General features: G+C 38.9%; 1 long non-coding RNA gene across 1 annotated transcript; it reads right to left on the reverse strand.

Moving 5' to 3' along the window:
• Positions 1-3816: 3816 nt before the first annotated feature.
• Positions 3817-7520, reverse strand: LOC132772798 (uncharacterized). Its single transcript, XR_009631273.2, has 3 exons — positions 7462-7520; positions 7101-7299; positions 3817-4211 (listed from the first exon to the last, which is right to left on the reverse strand). It is a non-coding gene; the product is annotated as an uncharacterized lncRNA (long non-coding RNA).
• Between the last annotated feature and the right edge of the window lie 954 nt (positions 7521-8474).

Consider the following 8474-nt stretch of genomic DNA (forward strand, 5'->3'; position numbering starts at 1 on the left):
ACAACCTTTTGCATTTTTTAGCATATTGGCTTTTCAATTGTCTTAAAATTGCAAGAACAAAACAGTAATAAAAAAGATAAATACAATAGAATTGCAGGTGTCATGACCCACAGAACACAGAATGTCTTAAACAGCAGTTGAGGTGCAAAATAGTAGTATTTTAATGCAAAACAAACTTAATAAGGCACTTTAAAAGTCAATCAATCAATGATTTATTACGGTCTTTGACCAGCACAGTACAGAATGGGGCATCGGTGCCCAAGGGAGGGAATCGCAGTTCCCAAGTAGATCAAGTATAAAAGCAGATTAAAAGCAGATTAAAAACATGTTATAAAAGGGACAAATTAAAAAGATAAAACAGACTAAACTTACAGTTTAAAGTGCATGTATGAATCTAAAATAGGGGGCAGCTAATAGCAAATATGGGAAGCTATAAAAGGGATGAGAGGGGAGCATTTACAGCATTTCAGTTATTACAAACCATTCTATCTATATTCCCGGCAGGAAGTTGCCTGGTGGAGTCGGTCATCAGCCGTCTAATGTTAATTGCTGCTGCACAGAACTTGGCAACACTGTAGGTTGTTGCAGAGCAAGAGTCCGAGAGCAACAGGGAGGTGTAATATCTTTCAGTGCGCCCTGGATGTTTTAAAAGCCATGGAGTGATGAAATTAGCTCTAATGTCTCTATAGAACACACATTGGAGGAGCACATGTTCAGTTGTTTCGATGTAGCCAGACTCACACGGGCATAGTCTCTCCTGGGCAGGGGTCTTCCGGTACCTCCCCTCCAGTACTGCCGATGGAAGGGCGTGGCATCTTGCCAAAGTGAAAGCTCTTCGGTGTTTAGGCACCTCCAGGTTAGCTAAGTAAGGCATGGGAGCGATGAGATATCTGCTATCTTCGCTAATGGTGAATGCTGGAGAGCAGGCTAAGTCTGATTGTCGCTCTGTATCCAGGATCCGTTGTCTAATAAGATCCTTGGCTTGGTCCCATCCCATACCTAGCAGTTGTCCTTGAGAGAAGCCTAGAGTTGCGATTTTGATTGCCACTGCCTTATTCCATGTAGACTGAAATTCATCTCTCAGAGTTAATGGGGCAAGGCCACATGTTGAGAAAGACAGATGCAGCCAATAATTGAGGGTGGCTGTCCACACTCTCGCCTCCACTCTCACAAGGCCTGTCTCTAATCGCAGGGTGGCATTTGAGACACATCTGGGGACCTGCATCGCCGATCTTAGAAATTTTGATTGTACTTGCTCCAGAGGGGCATAGTTTGTGAAGGGACCAAGTTGGGCTCCATACATCATTTGTGCTATGGATTTTGCCTCAAAGAGCTTAAGTGCAGCTGGTATGTAGTGGCCTCCTCCTGTTTTGAGGAACTTTAGGATAGCATATGAGCTCTTTTGTGCTGCCTCTGCTACGTAATCCATATGTACTTTCTTGTTTCCTGTGCAGTGATAGAATACTCCCAGGTATTTAAAGCTGGAGACCTGTTCAATATTGTGTCCATCTAGTCAGTGCAAACAGTTCAAAGGATGTTTTCAAACAGGAACACAAAATGCTAGATAAGCAGGCTTGAATTGCAGCCAAGAAATAACAGGAGATACGATGAACTAGGAGCAGAATACAAAACAAACAGTCTTTAAGGGTTGCAAGGCATGGAGCAAAATCCGGTAGGCAAACGTGTAGTCAGTCAGTTCCAAGGGTCAAGAAGCCAGATGTACACTCACGAGCGAAGGTTCCAAGGTCCGAGGCACGGCAGGGAAAACAGGATACTGGGAATCCAAAACAAGATTAGGCAGAGAACAACACGAAACAACACTTTGTCGTCTGCAAAGGAATAGGTCCCAGAGTGCTCATTTTATTCACTATCAGAAGAATGAGATTCATTGCTTGCATCTGATTCTGCTCCCGCAGCTGAAGCATCTACACCACGCCAAGCCTGCCACCTTTGCTCTAGTGCCTGATCCTGCCAATCAGTACTCTCATTCTCATTATCCCTAAAACCTTCAAAATCATCACTTGATGTTGCTTGATTGCAAATGTCTCTAATGTTCTGAACCAGAGTCCAGTCTACAGCCTCCTCCAACTCATCCTCACTATCACTGGAGTTATCTGCTGTGTCTCTAAGCCTCTTAGACATAGTGTCACTCTCACTGCCAGAATCACTAGCCACTCTCTTCACTCCCCTGTAATCTGCTTCCATAGCCTCCTCTGGCCTGAATCCTGCAAAGTCTTCTTCATCACTGGGAGCCAGAAAGATGTCACGAATGCGTTTCAGCTGGCGCTGATTCTCCTCTGTTTCTGCATCACTCCTTCTTCTCCTACTACTACTAGTAGTAGGTATGGTGTCAGAATGCTGACTCACAACAGCAGATAACCAAAACCCATGAAACCAGAACTCTCAAAAAAACAGCAAAAATTTGAAATACAAACTAAAATAAAATCACTTTAGTGGAAATGTAAGTTTAAATTATGTTTGTCCTTATTTGCTTTTACTTACTGTATTTCAATATTTTTCCATATAATTTTATTGCAAATATATGAGGAATGGGGAAAGGTACAAGAATAGAGCAGGAGCATTTTTAACATCTTACATTTTCATTGTCTTCCATTGTTATCTAATGCAAAAAAAGTTTATATGATGTTTAAAAAGAAAAGAAAAAACACCTCTTTTCTAATCTAAAATGGAAGGATAGAAATCTGGGTGTACAGTGTTTTGAAACAGGGGAGATAGAAAAGTTGAGAAATGAAAAATAGAAACCCTAACTAATGCTTCCTACCATATCTCTGCTGTCTTCTTCATAATAAAAAAATACTATTTTGTCATAAAACTTCTTATCTCTGGGATTAATTTTCCAGGATCCCTTGGATGTCATTGGGGATCCTGTTATTCTTGCCACTAACTTCTCTATTTTTTCTTTTCTTGTTATTCCTACATCCCTGTACTATTAATTTCCCCTTGACACTATTTTCATTTTCTTTTCTTCTTTTAAATAGTTAATAAAAGACTGCCATTCTTTTTCAAATTTGGAAGGATCTGGCAATTGTATAAGCCTAGTCAGTTGGTCCATATCTAATTATTACCATATTATATTTTTTCTTCAAACTTGGGAAGGCCTAGTGATTGTATAAACCTGATCAATTTGTCCATTTCTGCCATTGTGTCTGCCATGTGTTGCATATGTTTCTTCATCTCTTGTTGGCTTTTATCTAAATAATCTTCAGCCTGTGTCAGTCTTGTCAATCCTTGCCTCTAAATTTTTCATTCCATCTATAATCATTCTTGATCGGGTCAAGATTTCTCTCATTAGATCTTGTTATGGAAGAGATCTTAGAAGTTTCTGTCTTTCTGATCTTTGAATCTTGGTCTTATTTATATTGCAGTCATTTCTGTAGTCAAGCTGTCTTTTTTTTAACCCCCTCCCCCCGCAGAAATCTAATTTTCTAAGATGTTTAGTTGTTTCCGTGTTCTCTGTAGTTCAAGCTATATTTCATGCTCTATGGTTTTCTCTATAGTTTTATTTCTATGGTTCATCTCTACGGTTACTTCCTTTCTTATTTCCTGTTTGGAATCAGTCCATAGGTTCCATGTAGTCCCAGAATGTTATGGCTATGGAGTTATTAAATATGCTGAATATTTTTTGTTCTCACAGTTCTTATAGCATAAACTTTAACAAATTAATTCACCTTCACCCATTGTAGCTGGTCTTACCAGACAGTTTCCGCCAACAGACTGAAAATTCCTGAATAATAATTCCATTAATTCAATTTTTAAAGTCTTTTTAAAAATCTACAGTTTCCAATGGAGAAAAAAAGAATACAGTTATCTCTCAGAAATGTTTTGTCCAGGAAGTTGGTAAGCTTACAGCAGACTTAGAGGCATCTTTTAGTTTGTTTTTTCAGACCCTATATGAATACAGTATTTTAAGAAATGAATCGAATCTGCTTCTGACAGCATCTGCTTGCATGACAATGTCACTGGGGTACACGTTGTCTCCACTTCCTCTCTCCTCTTCTCCTGTTTCATTGGGGAAGGTGAGAACCTTTGAGTCTTGAGAGGTTTGCATCTGCCCTTTATCTTTCTGAAAAAGTATTCCTCAACTCCAAATGTTGATAAACCCCAAGGACGTCCCAGTGATCAGCCAGTTCACAGCTCCATTTTCTTCACTGGTCAATACAGATGTCAATACAGAGTTTATGGTATTTTTACTGAAAATTAGACCACACAATTATGAATTATGAGACGCAGTACCACCTTGCCTTTTCCATTTTACCCTGTAATAACCTCTCAAGAATTTTCTTTGGAATGATGTCTCATCACACCTCAGACTGCAGGAAATGATTCCCCAAATTATCCTAATCCTTTCATAAGGAGGCTTGGGGAAAACACAGTTGGGGGGTCCTTTTTCTGTTTTACCTAATATGATCTGGAGTATCTCTGGGAAAACCTCCTTTCCTATGCCCCCAGACCAGACCCACCCTCACAACAACCATTGGGATCATGCTTAAACCTATTGTTTATCTGGACTCACACCACTGTATGAATTGGAACTAGAATATGAATCTCATTATTGATTGCCCCACTCCATTCTTCCATTATCGTGCCTCACTGTGAGGCAGATCAATTAATGGACACACTCTTCAAAATAGTTCAATGACAGTTTATTAACGTTTCCAACCACAGCAATGATCAACCAGATATGGTGTTGGAACCATTCTCTGGCATTAGAGAATGGATCCTAGCAAGACATTTTCTGAGCCAATCAGCATGGTAGACTTGAATAGATGTCAACCCCCCCCCCCCAAAAAAAATGCTACGTATTTGCAATTTTGTTATGTCCGTTCTGTGGGGTGTTTTCTCTGCTGACATTGTCCCTGGTCATTGAAAAATAAATCTCTCATTTTGCCTTCAGCCCATCTGTGTCTCATTTGGCCTTCTGGAATGCTAGACATGTCACATAACATAATGGTAGAGTATAGAGTATAGTACTGGTCAGGCCTCTTTCTAATGGTAACTCAAAATCAACCAGAAACATTTATCTGGCATCTGTTAGTTAACTGAGAGTCTACTACAATAAAATAGCAAAACAAATGTATACATACTACAATTATTATGGCGGACCATTTGGAATCATTTAGTTATTTTTACCACTATTCTTTATTCATGTTATCCTTAAAAACTTTTTTAAAACCTGACACCAACATTGGTTAATCTCTGTGTAGTCAAGTATCCAACTAACCTCAATACTATATACTGCAAGGAGAATGCCAGGAGAGAAGTTATTTTCTATAGAGTGTCATTAGATGCTACAGTTAGTCTCCTGTGCCAGACAAGAATTGACCCATTTTCAAAGCTGCTATTAACATTGACATTAATTTTTTACTAGTCAGTGATGTTATGAGAAGTCAAAATGCATGCCAGGCAGCCAAAGTGGACATTCAACATTTACAGTCTATTAATTAATTCATCACTTAAAAGCTAGCTATTGATTATTTTTAATGGCCTTACAAATCGTCTTTAGTCTCTGTGATGTAATTAAGACATGTGTTTACTCTTAAGTTGTTTAACACATATACAGCAATGCTTGCCTCCACCACAAACAACTCATCTTCTTGTTAGTCATAACAACTGTACCAAAAAGGTCTTCCTATAGCCAACATAATACATTAGAATACTAAATATATTAAATTAGGCATCTGAAGTTAGTTTAGAGACTTACTAAATGGATCTAGATTTGGGGGCTTTGAGGATTTGTCAGTCATTGTGTGTGGATTCTTCCAACATGTCTTTTGCCTAGATTACAGGTCAGAGAAAACAAAGATAATAATGTTGACGATAAAGGTGGTGGTGGTGGCCTTCTCCAAAACTCATGTTTGAGCAAAACTTCCTTTCATGTTTGAAAATCCTTTTATTAGGCCAGCTAAAGCATAAAAGGATGGGGGCTCTCTCCCTGAATTCTTAAGGCAAGTATCCAACTGATCCTAGAAAGCAACAGTGGAGAAGAGGGGAATCTTTTCTTTGAATGACTGTTGGAGTAGGCTATTGGTTGTTAATAATGGTTATGTTTTTATGATGTTTTGTATTTGTAATTTATACTGTGTTATATTTTAATCTCTGTTTGACTGGGCTTGGTCCCCATGTTAGCCGCCTCGACTCCCTTCAGGGAGATAGTGGCAGGATACAAAAATAAAGGTATTGTTATATTATTATAGGGTGCTTACTCTGGCCACCAGACAACGGAAACCTCCCATTGCTGTCTGCCCCATTCTAAATTTGTTGACTGGCAGACAAGATGGCAGCTATGGATGTTGGTTGGCATTTGTACTTCTTGCCCCTGAACATTAAATTAGGTCTCTGAAGTTACTGAATTTTGACATTCAACAGCAGGATCTTATACTGAAAGATGAGGATTTCAGATCAGCTGAAGCAATATTTATCTTAAAGGCACATCTCCTTTATCTATTGTAGGGGTTCTCAAACTGTGCTCCTTTAGGTGTTTTGGACTTCAGCTCCCACAAATTTCAGTCAGCTTACTGGCTGTTAGGAATTTTGGGATCTGAAGACCAAAACATCTGGAGGAAAACAGTTTGAGAAAATCTGGTCTATTGGGTAAAGGCTACCCAATTTAGTTTCTATTGAATCTTTTAAATCTATTTCAGCCTTTAATATGAAATATGTGTAGGTTCACCCTATTTTTGTTTTCTACCCACTAAGAACCTGCATATTTCACCTGCCTTTAGTTGTTTTATATTGTTTAAAATGTGTTTGTTCCTCTATCTAAGCAAGTATTTGGGGAAATCCTCGGTACAATGTAAAACCGTCATTCATCTCAATTTGAGTATCTGCAGCTTCCTTCCAAGTCTTTTGGATTGAATTTGGATGCAAATTATTTTTAATAGATAGTGAATATTTACTACCCAAGCAAGTCACATGAATATAGATACTCCACAGCAGTACACTCATATATAGCCGTTTAAGGAAGAAAAACAATAACAGCTATCAAAGCAAATGAGGGCACTTTCCCCTTGGCCAAAAGCAAAACACACCACAAAAAAGACCCTCAAAGGCCTTTTAAACTCCTCAATTCCATTTCCTACCTGATCACACATCCAGGAATCTGCTCTCCCAGCTAATTTGCAGCCTTTCAATTCATGTGGAAAAATTTATGATTACATAAAATCTATGCTGAAAAACGCAGAGCACATATTTCATTTTACATCAGCCCCCAGAGGGAGGGTTAAAACAGTTCTGCTGAGAATAGCTGCTGCTGTTGCTTCATTTTCAAATGACATCCAACTGTTAAAGGAAGAAGGAAAGATATTTGAAGTTACTCGTCACGCAGAGATAAAAAGGAGGCAGCATAATCCTGCTATGTCTTGATAACATTAATTAGCACCAGAGCAGAGGGATTTGATTGGGTTGTGTAAAAAAAAAGACTTTATTGGATTTAACACTTACTTGCAAAAATAATGTTAAAACACTTCCATATCCCAGGTTTTTCTTCTTTTTTTAAAGGCAGCAATTTTTAAAGAAACCATTGTCAAATGTCTATTTAAATAGAGGTATACCCCTCTTCAATTCATCCTCCTCAATATGCAAACATAATCAAAATAAGGTTGCATCCCGTACCCTCCAAAGGTGTATATCAATCCTTAGCAATTATAGCTTTTCATTTCCTTTCTATTTTGTGACTATTGTGGCTATTAGGAAATATTACCCACATTTGCTATGTTGTGCTGTCATGAAGTGTTTCGAAATGCACATCCTGTTAATGTCAAAGAGACATGGCATTTTCCCACCACATCCATGTTTGCGGTTCTTGATGCTCAAAAATAAACCTCAAACAAAGGTGCCAGACTTCCCTTGAACCATCTAAATTCTCTGAAGGCAAAAGGGTATTGTTAGCATGATGGACATCCTGCTTCTCCAAGCTGTGAGAAGATCCAGGAATGCAGCACTTATTAAAATAAGGTTTTCTTTGGAAATATATCACTGGGAACATGGTAGTATTTTGGAACATTTATGATTATTTACAGCAGTGGTTCCCAACCTTATTTTTTTCTTACCAGGGCCCACTTGACCAGGGCACACTTGAACAGGGACCACTTTGACCAGTGACCACTTGACCGGGGACTATTTTGACCAGGGACCACTCTCCAACATTAGTACCAAAAGGGGTGGGGCTGGTCAGCTCTGCGGAAAGAAGCAGAAATAAAATTAAATAAATAAATAAAGAGGAAGGAGGTTCACGGGCCAGATTTATCATTCTCACGGCCCACAGGTTGGGGACCACTGACTTACAGCAAGGTTGCATAGCTGTGGCTGTCCACATATTTTGTTTTGAACTACAGCTCCCATCCGCCAGAACCAACATAGCCAAATGGAGTGGTATTTAGGGTATCTATTATTAAAAATATCTGGGGGGGGGGGTCCCAATTTACAGGCTTTTTTTGTGTCAGGAGCGACTTGAG

This window comes from Anolis sagrei, chromosome 4 (genome assembly GCF_037176765.1).
Source record: "Anolis sagrei isolate rAnoSag1 chromosome 4, rAnoSag1.mat, whole genome shotgun sequence".
In the NCBI taxonomy this organism is placed as follows: Eukaryota; Metazoa; Chordata; class Lepidosauria; order Squamata; family Dactyloidae; genus Anolis; species Anolis sagrei.